At 44.2% G+C, this 19,788-nt stretch overlaps 1 pseudogene; it reads right to left on the bottom strand.

Moving 5' to 3' along the window:
* Window positions 1-4,937: 4,937 nt before the first annotated feature.
* On the bottom strand, window positions 4,938-19,656 carry LOC119858840 (annotated as a pseudogene).
* Window positions 19,657-19,788: the final 132 nt, after the last annotated feature.

The following is a 19,788-nucleotide window of genomic DNA, read 5'->3' as shown; positions in this document are numbered from 1 at the left end:
CTTAGGGAGACTGTTGTGGTTGAAAAACAGAATCAGTGGAGCTTATTCTTGTAAGCCAGTCTTTATAATGGTTTTATTCTCAAGCATTCAGTCTTTTGGTTTATTTATTACTCTGTTGTAATTTTATGAGTCTGGAGATGTGAGCTTTTTTGTGTTACTAGAGAATTATTTAAAAAGCTGGGACTCTACTTTGGGCAGTGAGTACTTTTAACAGGAGGGGGCATGAATAAGGGTTTATCAGGGAGATACTTCTTTATATACATGTCACCTTCAATATTATAAAAAAAACTGCATTATGATTATGTAGACAGGTTGTATTCTTCTCCCCACCCAACAGATGGTCTATGTGTTTTGGTTTGTGGCTGGAAGCATGGATGCTTCAGGCCCACCTATACTATCACAGAGGATTCCGAGCAAGGTCATCTGCAAGTGCACAGGAATAGTGGGACTGGGGTAGGTGAGACTCCATCTATGGGATGGGGGAAGATACCTCTCCCCCGGTCAACATAAGACATCCTTGCATAGGACAAGAGGCCCCCATTCACTGTTTATTTTCCCCCATACTATCTCTCACCCAGAGTCCAGTCTCCCTCCGCTGCCGTGCAGCATCATTTCCTTCACTGTCCAGCCTTCAACCCAGGGGCTCAGAACATCCTGGCTTCTTTCTCCACCATGCAGGAGGGTTTCCTTTTTCTTGGGCCAGCACCGCCATCTGGGCTCTGCCCTGTCTGGGGCAACTGCCATCATTCTATAGAGACCAGTTACTAAGGGACCCCTTCTGCCAGGTGTTGTCAGTAGCAGCAAGGACCCAGTTGAAATATGAGGAGACTCCTCTTGAAATTAACAAACACACTGGCTCAAGCTCAAGAAGTCTGGGGAAAACTAAATCCCCCTCCTTAAGTACCCTTAACAGGCAAATCTTCTCTCGCAAGCCCTCAGTAACTGTGTACGAAACAAAGAAAACTAATAAGAGAAAAGGAACAGCATAAATGTAGGAAACAATAAATCAACTGCATGGTGAATGAATACTCAGCAAAACCCCCACTTCCACAATATGTTGGGCAATGTCCTTTGCCTCTGTTTCTCCACCTGCAGATCTGACAATCCTGTGAACAAATATTCCTTTAGCATACCACTTCCCTCCTTTTCCTGCTACTGTCCTCTACTCATGGTTTGCAGTCAGAAGTTAGTACTGCTCCCAGGACAGCATCTCTCACAGCCACTACTGTCTTCAGCCATAACATAAAAGTTGAGTTCTGAGGCTCTATTACATAACCAAGCTCTCAGTGATTCCAGGTCCGGTCGCTGGGAGGCAGGAGAAGACTCGCTATGGAGTGCACTCAGCTATATTATTATACTATCCAGCCTTAGCAGAGAAAGGCTCAAGCAATCTGCATGAAGCTAGCCCCTTCACTACAACGTGATGATGACATTAGACTGTTAACCTCTACTGTTGACAGTAGAACCTCATAGTTATGAGCACCAAACTGAGCAGTCAACCACACACCGCATTTGGAACCAGAAGTATGCAATCAAGCAGCAGCAGCGACAAAAAAAAAGGGGTGGGGTGGGGGAATAGCAATTACAGTACAGTAGTACTGTGTTAAACGTAAACTACTAAAAATAAGAGGGAAAGTTTTAAAAAAAAGATTTGACAAAGAAAACTGTTTTTGTGCTTGTTTCATTTAAATTAAGATGGTTAAAAGCAGCATCTTCTCCACAGAAAAGTTTCAAAGCTGTATTAAATCAATGTTCAGTTGTAAACTTTTGAAAGAACACCCATCGTGTTTTGTTCAGTGTTACAAACACTTCAGAGTTACAAACAACCTCCATTTCCCGAGGCACATTTCTAACTTTGAGTTTCTACAGTATTGCGTTCCCGGGACCAGTGGCAGACCTCCCCCGAGACTAAGGGGAGGAGCTACTGGACCCGGGGTCAAATAAATACAGGGGAGCAACAAAAGAGAAAACAGGAACAGGAGTGAGGTCATAGGGTCAAAAGCAGGGATCCAGAAGGGAACTGTCAACCCTGTCAATTGCAAATTTACAGTGTCCCACTATGGCACACATCATTTTCTTCCCTGTATCAAGGAATGAATATTTGTATTCAAGGGCCTGATCTCATACTCCTGACACAATCAAGTCCCTTCAGCCAAGACTTGTCAGTTGAAAGGAGAACTGGAAATACTGCATTTCACAAAGCACAGACAGAAGTATGCCCAGCCAAATCCCTCCCCTTTTCATTCTTGCTAGCAGAGCAGAGCACACCAGAGTCAGAAGGGCACATATTCTGCATGCTGATACCTGTTACAGATGTTTGTTCCTATCTCCTGAAGCTATCACCATGTGGCTGTTTCCAGAGCATTTACAAGCACATCCCCATCACTGACCCAAGAGTCAAGTTCAGTTTCCACACCCTGATCATGTGATGTGTTGGAGAGTCCCTCACCCCTGTTCCTGGGCTGCATGGGATCTGAATGGAGATCTGCCTCTGAGGAGATTAGAATCCAAGTGTTTCTGAGGGGCAGGTCTGCTCTACCTCAGCAGAGAAGAGATAGACCCAGTGTTAAGATTCTGGGGATTCCAAGTTTAATTACTTAAGTGCTGAAAATGTGCCATTTATTGGGGAGGGACTGTCATCTCAAACGTTCCTTTGCCACCTCCCTTCCTTTCTCTAGGCAAAGCTGCAACAATGGCTTCCTAGACTTTAAGGGCAGAAGGGACAATGGGATCTTTTGATCTGACCACCTGTGTAATACAGGCCATAGAATTTCATCTGTTTGCCCCTGTACAGAGCCAAATAACATATGTGGGACTAAGTCTTATCTCCCAGAAAGGCCTGCAGACTTGAAGACATCCAGAGCTGGAGATCCACCGCTGCCCTCGGTAGTTTGTTCCAATGGAGCACCAATGAACATGTTAAAGATCTCACTCCCATCAACTTGGATCACTGTATATCTACGGGAGCCTCAGGGCCTGTCTACATGGGGAAACTGACCAGCATGGCTATAGGAGAAAAACTTTGGAAGTGGAGTAAGTAGTTGGGAATAGAACTGCTTTTATTTAGAACAAGGGGAGTTATACTGAAATAGCTACAGCACAATAAAATGGTCCCTTAGATTATGTGCTAGCTACTTACACTAAACTCTCTGTTCAATCTTGTATTTTGCTGTGACACCAAGTACCTTTCTCAGGCTATGTCACACTAGCACTTTTGTTGGTAAAACTTTTGTCAGTCACGGGTGCAAAATAAACACACGCCTGACTGACATAAGTTTCACTGATAGAAGCACCGGTCTGGACAGCACTATGTTGGTGGGAGACGTTCTCCCGTCGACATAGCTACTGCCACTCATGGGGATGGTTTTATTATGCTGATGGGAGAGAGCTCTCCCGCCAGTATAGAGCGGCTACACGGGAGACCTTACAGTGGCGCAGCTTCAGTGGTGCAGCTGTAATGTCTTTAGTGTAGACATAGCCCCAGACCTGGGGAAGAGCTCTGTGTAGCTTGAAAGCTTGTTTCTTTCACCAACAGAAGTTGGTCCACTAAAAGATGTAACTGCACCCACTTTTGTCTCACTAAGGCCCTTCAGTCTGGCAAGTAGTAGTTAACCAGACTATTGAAAGTATTTATAGCACAGAGTGGAATCCCACATTCTTACTTTAGTCAGCTTTTTAAAAATCCACCAGTACCAGACAAAGAAGTTCATTTTTATCCACACAAACATCCCCCGGGATGTTACATTTTATGTTATAGTCACTGTTACCAAGCAGTCCAGATCCTGTGTTCCACTTAGGACTAAATCAAGAATTGCCTCTCCTCTTAGGGGTTCCAGGACTAGCTGCTCCAAGAAGTAGTCAGAGTGGGGAAGGAACCTTGATACCTGTTATATCTATATCCTCATTTAATATGAGGCACCCTAGTTCACCTATCTTAGTATTTAGACTTCTATCATTTGTATATAAGCACTTTAAAAAATTGTCACTTTTTGGCTGTCTGCCATTATGTGCTGTAATTGAATGGAACTCTTTCATTTCACCGTTTCTCATCAGATCCTATCCATATTTTAACATATTCCATCCTCTCCTCCTTACTTGGATATAGAGAATTTCCATTAACAGATCCTCCCCTAAAGCATTGGCTCTCAACCTTTCCAGACTACTGTACCCCTTTCAGGAGTCTGATTTGTCTTGTGTACCCTCAAGTTTCACCTCACGTTAAAGCGTACTTGCTTACAAAATCAGACATACAAATACAAAAAAGTGCCCCAGCACACTATTACTTAAAAAGTTCCATCCCATTCAATTTTGGTTTAAGGGAGCCCATCCTTCCTGTATAGGCTCCCCCTTTCCCAAAAGGCTTCCCAGTTCCTAATAAATCTAAATCCCTCCTCCTACACCATTGTCTCATCCACGCATTGAGACTCTGCAGTTCTGCCTGTCTAACTGGCCCTGCACGTGGAACTGGAAGCATTCAGAGAATGCTACCTTGGAGGTTCTGGACTTCAATCTCTTACCTGGCAGCCTAAATTTAGCCTCCAGGGCCTCTCTCCTGTCCTTCCCTTTGTCATTGGGACCTACATGTACCACAACCACTGGCTCCTCCCCAGCACTATACATAAGTTTATCTAGATGTCTCGAGAGATCTGCAACCTTTGCACCAGGCAGGCAAGTCACCATGCAGTTCTTCCGGTCATCGCAAACCCAGCTATCTATGTTTCTAATGATTGAATCTCCCATTACTATTACCTGTCTCTTCCTAATAACTGGAGTTCCCTCCCTCAGAGGGGTATCCTCAGTAGGATACCATGACATCATCTGGGAGGAGGGTCCCAACTATGGGATCATTTCCCTCTGCTCCAGTTGGATGTTCTCCTTCCCTGAGACTTTCATCCTCCTCAACAGCACAGGAGCTGTCAGACTGGGGGTGGGACCATTCTACTGCGTCCTGGAATGTCTCATCTATGTACCTTTCTGTCTCCCTTAGCTCCTCCAGTTCAGCCACTCTGGCCTCCGAAGCCCATACATGGTCTCTGAGGGGCAGATGCTCCTTGCACCAAATGTACACGTACACCACCTACCCATTGGGCAGATAATCATACATGCTGCATTCAGTGCAATAAACTGGACAGCCCCCACTCTGTTGCTGGACTTCTGCCTGCATTCTCTTTTTACTCCTGCAGCTGTTTCCTTTATTGTTGTTTTTATCGGAGCTGTTTATTGCCTTAAGTTTAAAGAACATTAATGAAGTGTATCTAGCCCCCCCGTACACACACTCACAAAACTCCCGTTAGCTGCTTCTGTTTGCTAGCTCCTCTGGTTGCTCAGGAACAGTTTTTTAAAGCCCTGTTCTCCCTGAGTAGCCCCGCCTCCCCGTTAAGGGGTGATGAAAACTAAAGGACTTGGGGGTCCAAGTCTGGTAAAGAAGCTCTCAACCTTGCCTAGCAGACTGCTAGGCACAGCACATAGTGCCCCAACCAAACAGAGCACACTATTGTGACATTCTATATCTCGGGAGGAGCACTCTGTAACTCCCATATTCAGCATGTATATGTAATTGTGATATTTCATCAGAAACCTTCATGCCTTGGGAACCTGAAATGTCACATTTGGGCAGTTTAACTGAAGGTATTTGAATATTTCCACTTGAACTTTTGATGCTGACATCTGGTGCTTCCACTCCAACTTTTGGGCCTTTAATATCACCAGCAATATTAACATCACCCTTTAGGTTTGGTCTTTTTAAGTTAAAGTCAATGTCAGGTGCAGAGAATTTTGGAGTTGAAACCTTAAGTGGTTGCATTTTAAATATAGGCCTTTTCAATTCTCCATCAATCTCTGAGCCAGTAAGGTCTCCTTTAATTTGTGGTCCTTCAATATTAACACCCATGTCAGACCCCTCAATATGAGGAGTAGAAATGCCAAATTGGGGGAGCTTCAGTGAAGGAAGTTTAATTGCACCTCATGGACCTTCCAAGTTAACATCTGGTGCATCTACAACCACCTTTGGGTATTTAATGCCACCAGAAAGATCCAGATCTCCTTTTAAGTTTGGTCCTTTCAAATTTACATCAAAATCTGGGGCAGAAATAGCTACTGATGGCATTTTCACTGTAGGCCCTTTAATATCAAGGTCTGGGGCACCGAGATGTACATCTATGCCTGGCGCTTTCATGCTCCCCTCAATTTGCAGGGCAGAAAATCCAATGTCCGCTTTCATGTTCAGATCTGCTTGAGGTCCCTCCAAAGTTGGAGATTTAAACTTGGGCATTTTAAGCTTTCCTCCAAAGCCTTTCATATCAACATCTGGTGCATGTATGTCCACTTTTGGACCTTTAAGGTCACTAGAAACATCCAGGTCTCCTTTTAGTTTTGGTCCTTTCACGTTTACATCAAAATCAGGTCCAGAGACTTGGGGCATTGAAAGGTTTACTGATGGCATAGTCACCTTAGGTCCCTTCAGTTTTGCATCTAGTCCTTCAGCTGCAAGAACACTCACACCTTCTTTAATACTCAGAGCTGAAACATCCACACTTGCCAAGGGGAGCTGCACATCAGTTCCTTCTAAATTCAGACCTGGTTTCCCAATCTTGGGCAGTGAGAACTTAGGAAATTTTAATTTTCCTTCTGGACCTTCCAGTTCTGCTGTGGGAAGATTGACATCACTTTTACTTTTGGTCCTTTGAAGTTAATATCAAGATCAGAGGCAGAGAATGAAGGAGCAGAAATGTCCACTGAAGGCAGATTCACTGTAGGTCCTTTAAGTTTCACGTCAGGAGCATTAATGTTTGCGTCAATACCTGGGATTCTCAGATCACCTTCCATTTTTGGACCAGCTATATCAATATTTCCACTTGGAAGTTTGACCTTAGGTTTCTTAAGATTGATATCAGGACCTCCAATGTTAACATCAGGGAGATTTGCGCTGATATTTGGGTCTCTAATGTCAAGACCTGATGACTTTATATCACCTTTGATACCTGGTGTGGAAACCTCCAAATCAGGTGCTTTAAATTCTCCTTCCATTTTAGGAGCTGTCACAGAAGCATCAGCTTTGAACTTAGGTGATTTAATATCAAGCTCAACATCTAGAAAAGAAATTTTCCCAAACGTTGGTTTCTTTCCTTTGTGGGATTTGACATTAATATCTCCTTTTATTGTTGCCTCTGGGCCAGTTACATTCAGATCTAAATCAGGAGATTTTAAATTTGCATCAGTCTCTCCACTGGGTAGATTCATATCAAATCCACCCTTCTTTCCTTTAATTTTAGGGCCACTCATATGAAGTTTAGGCATTTTAAATTTGCTTTTCTTTCCTTTGCCAGAAATGCCAACATCAGGAGACTCCACATTCAGTTCACCTTCTGGGACAGCAATATCCACTTCAGGAGATTTGATTTCTGCCTTAGGACTTTTAATTCCAAACCCAAATTTTGGTTTCTTAAATTTGGGAAGTTTAACATTTCTCTCAGAGCTCTCAGTGGTCACATCTGGACACTCAACACCAAGTTCAGGACTTCTAACCCCAAATTCTGGGCCTTTGATATCAACTTCAGGACCTTTAAGATTACTCTCCATCTTGGGAACAGAAACATCAAAGTCCCCCTTCATTTTATGATCTTTCAAATTTAAGTCAATGTATGGCATTGAGATTTTGGGTGTCTTAAAATGCATCTCAGGCATCTTAAATTTTGGCCCTTTCAGTTTTCCTTCGGGACCTTCAATGTCCAAATCAGGAGCGCCAATGTCTATCTTAGGACCTGAAATATCAACCTCTCCCTTTGGAAGACTTACATCCACATCTGGGCCTTCCCCTTGGAACCCAGGCATACTGAATTTAGGCAGCTTCATTTTGGGTAACTTCAGTTTTCCTTCAGGGACATCAATATTGATGTCTGGTGCATCAATATCCACTTTGGGACCTTTGATATCAAATTCAGGACCTTTCAAATCACCCTCTATTTTTGGACCAGAAAGATCTATGTCTCCTTTCAGTTTAGGTGCCTTTAGATTCAGGTCTACCTCTGGCATGGAGATTTTGGGTGCTTTAATGTGCATTTCTGGCATCTTAAATTTAGGACCTTTCAGTTTTCCTTCTGGACCTTCAATGTCAAGATCAGGAACATCAACAGACATTCTGGACCTTTTAAATCACCTTCTATCTTAGGGACAGAAACATTCATGTCTCCTTTAATTTTAGGGCCTTTTAAATTTAAATCAATTTCTGGCATGGAAATTTTAGGTGCCTTGATGTGCATTTCAGGCATCTTAAATTTGGGACCTTTCAATTTTCCTTCAGGCCCTTCAATATCCAAATTTGGGGCATCAATGTCTACCTTAGGACCCGAAATATCAACCCCTCCTTCTGGAAGATTTACATTCACATCTGGGCCTTCCCCTTTGAACACAGGCATGCTGAATTTAGGAAATTTCATTCTAGGCATTTTCAGTTTTCCTTCTGGGCCATGAATATCAATGTCTGGGGCATCAATGTCCACTTTGGGACCTTTGATATCAAATTCAGGACCTTTCAAATCCTCTTTTAATTTTGGAACAGAAAAATCCACATCCCCCTTCAATTTAGGGCCTTCCAAATTGAAATCAATGTCTGGTATGGAGATTTTAGGGGCCTTAATATTCATTTCAGGCATCTTAAATTTAGGACCTTTCCATTTTCCTTCTGGTCCTTCAATCTCCACATCAGGAGCATCAATGTCTATTTTAGGTCCTGAAATATCAATCTCCCCCTTTGGAAGGCTTACATCCACATCTGGTCCCTCTCCTTTGAACCCAGGCATTTCGAATTTGGGCATTTTGAATTTAGGCATTTTGAGTTTACCCTCTGGGCCGTGAATATCCACATTTGATGCACCAATGTCCACTTTGGGACTTCTGATATCCATTTCAGGCCCTTTCAAATCTCCTTCCAGCTTAGGGCCAGAAAGATCTATGTTTCCCTTCAGTTTAGGGCTCTTGAGGTTAAAATCAATGCCAGGCATTAAGACTTTTGGTGCCTTAATATTCATTTCAGGCATCTTAAATTTGGGGCCTTTCCATTTTCCTTCAGGACCTTCAGTATCAAGATCTGGAGCATCTATGTCCACTTTGGGACTTCTGATTCAAAGTCAGACCCTTTCAAATCCCCTTTTAGTTTTGGTACAGAAACATCCACATCCCCCTTCAATTTAGGACCTTTCAAATTCAAATCAATGTCTGGCATGGAGATTTTAGGAACATTGAAATGCATTTCAGGCATCTTAAATTTGGGGCCTTTCAGTTTTCCATTAGGACCTTCAATTTCCAAATCTGGAGCATCAATTTCTATCTTGGGACCTGAAACATCCACCACCTCTTTCAGATGTTTTACATCCACCTCTGGTCCCTCTCCTTTGAACCCAGGTGTGCTAAATTTAGGCATTTTCAATTTGGGCATTTTGAGTTTACCCTCTGGGCCATGAATATCAACATCTGTACATTGATGTCTATTTGGGGGCTTTTGATGTCAACTTCAGGCCCTTTTAAATCCCCTTCTAACTTTGAGCCAGAAACATCTAGGTCTCCTTTCAGTTTAGGCCCTTTCAGATTTAACTCCACATCTGGCATTCATACTTTAGGTGATGAAATACTTAGGAAAGGCATTTTAAATTTAGATCCTTTTGCTTTCCCCTGAATATCCACATCTGGAGCACTCACATCCACCTTTGGTCCAGAAATATCAATATCAGATTTCTTAAGTTTCACATCCACATCAGGGGTTTGAACTTTTGGGCCAGAAAAACTGAACTTAGGAAATTTAAATCTCGATTTTTTTTGTCTTTCCTTCTATATCAAGTTTTGGAGCATCAAGATCAATATCTGGTCCTTCAACTTTGGGAGCTTTCAAATCACCCCCTACTTTGGGAGAAACATCCACATCTCCCTTCAGTTTAGGACCTTTCAAATTTAAATCGATATCTGGCATGGATATTTTAGGAATGTTAAAATGCATTTCAGGCTTCTTAAATTTAGGACCTTTCCATTTTCCTTCTGGTCCTTCAATAGCCAAATCAGGAGCATCAGTGTCTACTTTTGGACCTGAGAGATCAATCTCCTCTTTTGGAAGGCTTACATCCACGTCTGGTCCCTCCCCTTTGAACCCAGGCATTCCAAACTTGGGCATTTTGAATTTAGGCATTTTGAGTTTACCCTCTGGGCCATGAAGATCCACATCTGGTGCATCAAAGTAAACTTTGGGGCCTTTGATATCAAACTCAGGCCCCTTCAAATCACCCTCAATCTTTGGAACAGACACATCCACATCTCCCTTCACTTTAGGGCCTTTCAAGTGTAAATCAACATCTGGCATGGAGATTTTGGGTGCCTTGATGTGCATTTCAGGCATCTTAAATTTAGGACCTTTCCATTTCCCATCTGGCCCTTCAATTTCCAAATCAGGAGCATTAATGTCTACTTTAGGACCCGAGAGATCAATCTCCCCTCTCGGAAGGCTTACATCCACATCTGGTCCCTCTCCTTTGAACCCAGGCATGCCAAATTTGGGCATTTTGAATTTAGGCATTTTGAATTTACCCTCTGGGCCATGAAGATCCATGTCTGGTGCATCAAGATCAACTTTTGGGCCTTTGATATCAAACTCAGGCCGCTTCAATCACCCTCAATCTTTGGAACAGACATATCCACATCTCCCTTCACTTTAGGGCCTTTCACATTCAAATCAATGTCTGGCATGGAGATCTTAGGTGTCCTCATGTGTATTTCAGGCATCTTAAATTTGGGGCCTTTCCATTTCCCATCAGGGCCTTCAATCTCCACATCAGGGGCATCTAAATCCAATTTAGGGCCTTTGATATCAACCTCAGGCCCTTTCAAATCCCCTTTTAGTTTTGGAACAGAAACATCCACATCCCCCTTCACTTTAGGTCCTTTCCAGGTTCAAATCAAGATCTGGCATGGAGATTTTAGGTGCCTTGACGTGCATTTCAGGCATCTTAAATTTGGGACCTTTCAGCTTTCCCTCTGGACCTTCAGTGTTTAAATCTGGGGCATCTATGTCTACCTTGGGCCCAGAAATATCCACCTCCCCCTTTGGAAGTTTTACATCCACATCATGGTCTTCCCCTTTGAACCCAGGCACACCAAATTTGTGCATTTTGAATTTAGGCATTTTGAGTTTACCCTCTGGGCCATGAACATCCACATCTGGTACATCAATGTCAACTTTGGGGCCTTGGAGATGAAATTCAGGACCCTTCAAGTCACCTTCCAGCTTTGGAACAGAAACATCCACATCTCCCTTCATTTTGGGACCTTTCACATTCAAATCAATGTCTGGCATGATTTTGGGTGCCTTGATGTGCATTTCCAGCATCTTGAATTTGGGACCTTTCAGCCTTCCTTCAGGACCTTCAATATCCAACTCCGGAGCATCAATGTCTATCTTGGGACCAGAAATATCCATTTCCCCTTTCGGAAGCTTCACATCCACGTCTGGTCCCTCTCCTTTGAACCCAGACATGCTGAATTTGGGCATCTTGAATTTGGGCATTCTGAATTTACCCTCTGCTCCATGAATATCCACATCTGATGCATCAATATCAACCTTGGGGCCTTTGAAATCAAAATCAGGACCTTTCAAATCTCCTTCAAGTTTAGGAGCAGAGATATCCACTTCTCCTTTTATTTTAGGGGCTTTTAAATTCAGGTCTACATCAGGAACAGAGATTTTTGGAGCCTTCATGTGCATTTCAGGCATTTTAAATTTGGGACCTTTCATTTTTCCTTCTGGCCGGTCAATGCTGATGTCAGATGCATCAATGTCCAGTTTGGGGACTTTCATATCAGTCTCAGGTCCCTTCAAGTCACCTTCTATCTTTGGGACAGAAACATTCAAGTCTCCCTTCAGTTTGGGCCCTTTCAGAGTTAAGTCCACATCTGGCATGGATATTTTTATGGTGACATTTTCCAAGGAGGCATTGAGAATTTGGGCCCTTTCAGTTTTCCTTCAGGACACTCAAGATCCATATCAGGTGCCTAAATATCTAATTTTGACCCTTTAATATCAATTTCAGGTCCTGTCAAATCATCTTCTATCTTTGGAACAGTAACATCCATCTCCCCCTTCATTTTTGGTGCCTTGAGATTCAAGTCTACATCCAGCATGGAGATTTTAGGTGCTTTAATATTCAGTTTAGGCATTTTAAATTTAGGTCCTTTCCATTTGCCTTCTGGGCCTTCAATGTCCAGCTCTGGAGCCTCTATATCTACCTTGGGAGCTGAAATATCAACCTCTCCCTTTGGCAAGTTTACATCTATATCAGGTCCTTCAAGTTTAGGGCCTGACACATTAAATTGAGGCATCTTCATTTTGGGCATTTTCAGTTTTCCACCTGAACCCTGCAACTCAATATCTGGTGCATTAATATCTATTGAGGGGGCTTTGATGTCAACATCAGGACCTTTCAAATCACCTTCTAGCTTTGGAATAGAAACATCCACGTCTCCTTTTAGTTTGGGACCTTTCATATTTAGGTCAATATCTGGCATGGAGATTTTAGGAGTCTTGATGTACATTTTAGGCATCTTAAATTTGTGACCTTTTATTTTTCCTTCTGGTCATTCAATATCCAAACCTGGAGCATCAATATCCACTTTGGGACTGCAAATATCCACCTGTCCCTTAGGGAGTTTCACATCCATGTCAGAGCTCTGTCCTTTGAATCCAGGCATGCCGAACTTTGGAAACTTCATTTTTGGCATTTTCAGTTTGGCTTCTGGACATTCAAGGGTCAACATCCGGAACATCAGCGACAACCTTGGGGCCTTTAATGTCAATGCTGGGTCCTTTAAAATCACCTCCCATCTTTGGAACAGAAACATCCATTTCTCCTTTCAGATTAGGTGCCTTTAGATTCAGATCAACATCTGGCATAGAGATTTTAGGGGCCTTGATATTCGTTTTAGGCATCCTAAATTAGGGGCCTTTCAGTTTGCCTTCCGGACATTCCAAGTCCAAGTTAGACACGTCAATATCCATTTGGGGACCTTCAGTATCAATTTGGGGCCCCTTAACATCAATGCTGGGTCCTTTCAAATCACCTTCCATCTTTGGAACAGAGATATCCATATCTCCTTTCAATTTAGGTGCCTTCAAACCTAGGTCCACTTCTGGCGTGGAGACTTTGGGTGTCTGAATATTTAGCTCAGGCAGTTTAAACTTTGAACCTTTCACTTTACCTTCTGGCCCTTCAATGTCTAAACTTGGGATATCAATGTCCACTTTGGGACCGGAAATACCCACATCCCCTTTTGGAAATGTTATATCCATGTCTGATCTCTCCCCTTTCAGCCCAGGTACACCAAATTTAGGCATTTTCAGTTTAGGCATTTTCAGTTTACCGTCTGGGCTGCAAACATCCACATCTAGTGCTTCAATGTCCATTTTGGGGCCTCTGATATCAATTTCAGGAGCTTTCAATTCCCCTTCCAGCTTTGGAACAGAAACATCCACATCTCCCTTCACTTTAGGGCCTTTCAGATTCAAGTCAATGTCAGGCATGGAGATTTTAGGGGTCTTGATGTGCATTTCAGGTATCTTAAATTTGGGACCTTTCAAGTGTCCTTCAGACCCTTCCATGTTCAAACCTGGAGCATCTATGTTTATCTTGGGACCAGAAATATCCACCTCTCCCTTTGGAAGTGCTATATCCACATCTGGTCCCTCCTCTTTCAGCCCAGATACACCAAATTTAGGCATTTTCAGTTTAGGCATTTTGAGTTTACCCTCTGGGCCATGAAGATCCACATCTGGTGCATCAATGTCAACTTTGGGGCCTTTAAGATCAAATTCAGGACCTTTCAAATCACCTAGTGTCTTTGGAACAGCAACTTCCACGTCTCCCTTCAGTTTAGAACCTTTCAAGTGTAAATCAACATGTGGCATGGAGATTTTGGGTGCCTTGATGTGCATTTCAGGCATCCTAAATTTGGGACCTTTCAGTTTTCCTTCTGGCCCCTCAATATCCAAATCAGGAGCATCAATATCTACTTTAGGACCTGAGAGATCAATCTCCCCTCTCGAAGGCTTACATCCACATCTGGTCCCTCCCCTTTGAATCCAGTCATTCCAAACTTGGGCATTTTGAATTTATCTTCTGGGCCATGAAGATCCACATCTGGTGCATCAAGGTCAACTTTGGGGCCTTTAATATCAAACTCAGAACCCTTCAAATCACCTTGTGTCTTTGGAAGAGAAACATCCACATCTCCCTTCAGTTTAGGACCCTTCAGATTCAAGTCGATATCTGGCACGGAGATTTTAGGAGTCTTGATTTGCATTTCAGGCATTTTAAATTTGGGGCCTTTCAGGTGTCCTTCTGGCCCTTTGATTTCAATGTCAGGAGCATCTATATCTAGCTTGGGGCCTTTTATGTCAATCTGAGGTCCCTTCAAGTGACCTCCTATTTGTGGGACAGAAACATCCATGTCTCCCTTCAGTTTAGGCCCTTTCAGATTTACATCCACATACGGCATGGATACTTTTGATGGTGAAATTTTCCAAGTAGGCATTGAGAACTTGGGCCTTTTCAACTGACCGTCAGGACTTTCAAGGTTAGCAGGAGCTTCAATGTCTAGTTTGGGGCCTTTAATGTCCACAGTGGGTCTTTTCAGATCCCGTTCGATCCTTGGCCCTGAAATACCACCATCTCCCTTCAGCTTTGGGGCTCTTAGATTCATGTCCACATCTGGCATGGAGATTTTTGGTGTCTTGATGTGCATTTCAGGCATCTTAAATTTGGGACCTTTTAGTTCTCCCTTGGGTCCTTCAATGTCCAATCCTGGAGCACCAATTTGTATCTTCGGACTGGAAATATCTACCTCCCGCTTTGAAAGTGTTACATCCACATCTGGTCCTTCCCCTTTCAGCCCAGGCACACTGAATTTTGGCATTTTCAGTTTAGGCATTTTCAGTTTACCATCTGGGCTGTGAATATCCACATCTGGTGCATCAATGTCCACTTTGGGGCGTTTAATGTCAATTCCAGGAGCTTTCAACTCCCCTTCCAGCTTTGGCACTGAAACATCCACATTTCCTTTCAGTTTAGGATCCTTCAGATTCAAGTCAATGTCTAGCATGGAGATTTTAGGAGTCTTTATGTGCATTTCAGGCATCTTGAATTTGGGACCTTTCAAGTGTCCTTCTGGCCCTTCCATGTCAATGTCAGGAGCATCTATATCTAGCTTGGGGCCTTTTATGTCTACAGTGGATCCTTTCAGATCCCCTTCAATCCTTGGCCCTGAAATACCCACATCTCCCTTCAGGCTAGGGCTCAGGTCCCCATCTGACATAGAGATTTTTGGTGTCTGACTAATTAATTCAGGCTTCCTAAATTTGGGAACTTTCCATTCTCCTCCAATGTCTATATCTGGTGTGCTAATGTCTACCTTGGAGCCTGCTATAGCATCCTCCCCCTTAGGAAGCGTCACACCCACACCAGGGCCTTCCCCTTTGAAACCTGATGCAGTAAATTTAGGAAATTTCATTGAGGGCAATTTTATTTTTCCTTCACCACTTTGAATATCAACATCAAGAGTCGCAAGATCAATCTTGGGACCCTTGACACCAACTTTGGGACCTTCTAGTGTTGGAGAGGACACTTCCACCACTCCCTTCAACTGAAGTCCTTTGAGAGCCAGGTCCACATGTGGCTTTGCAACTTTAGCACCTTCCACTGAAGGCACTGTAAATTTCAGTTTTTCCTTTGGACCTTCCATATGAACAGATGGAGCTGTGATATCCAGGTGAGGAGCCTGTATCTTTGGCACAGAAACATCTACACCTGCCTGTGGTCCTCAAACATCAGTATCAGAAGCTGAAGGTGAGAAGCCAAATTTAGGCATCTTCATTACAGGCATTTTTATTTTTCCTGGGTTTTCAATGTTAATTCCTGGAGCTTTAATGTCCTGCATATCACCTTCGATGCTTGAAAGAGGAATGTCCACCCTTGGAGCTTTGATATCACTTTGAATCTTAGGGCCAGAAATATCAACTGAAGGACCCTTAATTTTTGAAAATGATATATCAACTTTGGGACCTTCCATATTACTTTTTATCTTAGAGCCTGAAATATTAAATTGCGGCAGTTTGCCTCCTGGAACTTCAGTTTTAACAGCTATGCCTGAAACACCCATTTTTCCATTTAGTTTAGGGCCAGTAATGTGAATATTTGCATTCAGGTTTCCCCTCTGTCCATTTGCATCGATTCTGGGCAAGCTGCTTTCTGGGCTTGTGACTCTAGTGCCAGAAACATTAACTGATTTGACAACGTCCACACCTGGAACTTGAATTTCTGCTGGTTTAAAGTCTGTCTGGGTTCTCGGTGAACGCCTGTGACTTGAGGTCCTGAGACATTTATCTCAGTATCCACCTTGGGCTCTCTCATGTGCATATCAGGGGCACCAAAGTCCAACTTTTTGGTGAATAATTCAACTGTTGGTCCAGAATATGAGATGCCACTAGGTCTACCTCTGATCCCCATACTGAAGTCTGTTGATCGGGTGGTTTTCCCAGACAAATCCACCTGTGATATTTTAATCACGGTTTTCCCAGGTTCTTTTTCAATTTATGTTGTTGTTATATGGGTGAGTTGATGGCTTGGAATCTTAACTTTAAATTCTGGGCTGCTGATGTCAATCTCTCTTGCTCCCTCATGTCCAGTGACATCTACGGTATAAGCTGTGACCTTTTTGGTGACAGTAATAGTTCTGCTTTCTGTGTGTTCAGCTTCTCCTGCATCTTCTGACTTCAGACGTGGTTTAATTTTCCTTGTGTATATTCTCCTGTACTCTTCATCATCCCCACTCTGGAAATAAGAGACATTGGTTAACACCAGAGTGTTGTAAAGAGAGATTTGAAGGAGAAGGGGGAGATTGGCTAGTGCTGCAGTAAATTAACGTGTGAAATAATCACTGGCCTTGACTCCCTCCTGAAGGGTTGCAATTTGCATCTCCTTCCTTCACGGGGGCTGCTGTGACAGAAGGTCATGTCACTCTGGGCCCTGCTGCTCTTTTCTATGGGCAGCTTTACATTCATAGGAGCTGCTGCCCCACAAAGATGCTTACTCAGCATTCCTGGCCTGTCCCCATCCCTGACCATCTCTGCAGTGGCTGACTCCAGGCTCTCAGGGGTATCAGGTATCTTTCTGCAATGCCCTCTCTGGCCTGGAGGATTTCCTGACATAAGGGATGGCAGCCAGGGTTCTGCAGTGGAATAAATCTGCTCCAGTCTCCACATGGAGTAGTTTGAAGGAATGTTTGGGCTGCTTTCCCTCCCTCCTGGAGCTTGCATCACTCCCTCACTCACCAGAACAACTTCTGGGCTCCTGGATGAGAACATATTGTGTGACCATGATTGTCCCAGCAATGGAGACTTGTCCCCCTTTCGCTGCAGCCGCAGCCCCACCATGTGGTGGCCCATGCTGTTCAACAACTGCGTGACCTCTCCGGACTGCAGGTTGTCAAAATATATGGTGGCACTCACAATCTGATCCCCTACAGGTGCAGAGAGAAAGGAGTGAAGCCAAGCTGATGACACTGGCAATCCAGGGCCCAAGCAATAAACAAATCTCGTTCAGTTACACATACGGTTGATTAAACTAATCAAAAGCCTCTTCAATAGCATTGCAGCCTAAGCAGGGGCAACTTTGCCAAATGCTTTCCAGCACTCAGCTAATGGCTGTGATCTGCTGGCAGGAACATAGAGGGGATAATCTGGAAGGTCTTGCTGCCCCACATACTGCTGATTCCCTGTTTCATTCCCAGGGTGGCTGGAGGAAAGAGACACATCCCTGTTACCACATATATCTCTGTGGGCTCCCTCCTGCCCCCCACAGCACCACATGGAGCCATCAGCGATTGAATCCCGCCTCCAGGCATAGAGAGTCAGTGAGACAGCTCTGCAGCAAGAAAGGAGAGAGTGTCAGCACCTTGGAGCGGGCCTCAAACACACTGTGGAGGCAGCACTGTCCAATGTGTAAGGCACTAGACAGGACCCCTGGTTCTATTCCTAGCTCTGAGAGAACAGTAGGGTCCAGTGGATTAGAGCAAGGGGCATTGGAAGCCAGGACTTCTGGGTTCTATTCCCAGCTCAGAGAAAGCAGTGGGGGTCTAGTGGGTTAGAGCAAGGGCACTAGGTGCCAGGACTCCTGCCTTCTATTCCCATCTCTGGGAGGGCAGTAGGATATAGTCAGGTTGAGCAGAGGGTGCGGGAAGTCAGGACTCCTGGGTTCTATCCCTGAATCTAGAAGGACTGTGGGGTCTGGCGGATTAGAGCAACGAGTACTGGGAACCAGGACTCCTAGGTTCTATTCCAAGCTCTGGCACTGACCTTGGGCAGTCCCTTCCCATCCTCGGTACCTCTGTTTCCCCTTCTACCCTGTGTCTGTTTAGCCTGTGAGTTCACTGGGGCAGGGCCTGTCTCCCATTGTGAATCTGTGCAGCACACAGAGCATCTTGGTGCTACCGTAATGCACATAATATATGGGCTGTGCTGCCAGCACAGCTCAGGAAGGAGAGAGAAGCTGAGTGGCAGGAAAAGCCTCACCTCAGGGAAGAGGCAAAGAGACAGGGAAAGATGGAGAAAGGAGTCTCCATCAGCAAAGAATCAGGACAAGGAGCCCCAGGCAGGAGGAGCCGTCTCCATGGGAGCAGGGAGGGAAAACCAGCTGCCTTAAAGCTACAGAAGCAGCAGAGAGAGAATTACGACAAAAGGGTTGCAAAGGAACAAGGGAATGGAGTCAGAATTTCGCATAATCCTCATTCTCTCCCCAAAGTGATAAACAAGCACAACCCCACCACCCTCCCACAACAACATGTGTTGCTCCCGAGCTGGTGCGCTGCACCTTTCACAGTTTTGGCAGCAGGGGAAGTCTGCACCACCTGCTTCACAAAGACTCCATCTTCCGTCTGGTCAATGGTGATACCATGAGACCCACTTCCTTGCTAGTTGGGGAGCAGGATCTCCTGTGTTTCCTCCTCTTCCTTCTCTATCTAAATGAAACAAAACTGGAACTGAGTTCAGAAAAGAATGAATTAAGTTTATGGAGGATAGGTTCATCAATGGCTATTAGCCAAGATGGTCAGGGGCACAACCCCATGCTCTGGGTGTCCCTGCCACATGCTAGGATTGGACAACAGGGGATGGATCACTTGATAATTGCCCTGTTCTGTTCATTCCCTTTGAAGCATCTGGCATTGGCCAGTATCAGAAGACAGGAAAAGGGACTGGATGGACCATTGGTCTGACCCAGTAATGGCCATTCTTAAAACAACATGGACAGAAAAGTTTACAGGCCAAAGCTATAATCTTTGGGCCAGATTCTGTCTTCAGTTCCTGGGGTGCAGCCCCATTGAACTCCAGTGGTCAAAGCAAGTGGGCTAGACCAAAGCAGTCATGGGCCTTTGTGTTTATCTCTGTATTTTAGCTTTGGAAGCTGACAGTCTGGATGGACATGGGCTGGGCACAGTGTCCAGGCCCCTAAACCATAAAGCATAAATTGCAGAGGTGAATCATCCCTATGCAGAGGGCTTGGACAATGGGGATGTAAGGGCTTGCACAGGCTTAGTGCTTGCCTTCTGCACAGGCTGGATTTCACTCAGCATGGATATTGCAGGAGGTGTAGCAGAGAGAGCAAGAATCAAGCATGTTTTATTTTTTGAGGGATGAATGGGCTGATCCTCTTTGACTTATCTTGTTGGGACTTCGGTCCTGGCTGGAACCGCCCCAGGAATTCC

This window comes from Dermochelys coriacea, chromosome 7 (assembly GCF_009764565.3).
Source record: "Dermochelys coriacea isolate rDerCor1 chromosome 7, rDerCor1.pri.v4, whole genome shotgun sequence".
NCBI lineage: Eukaryota > Metazoa > Chordata > Testudines > Dermochelyidae > Dermochelys > Dermochelys coriacea.
Note: the sequence above shows the minus strand (reverse complement) of the source record. Positions and strands in the feature narration are given on the sequence as shown.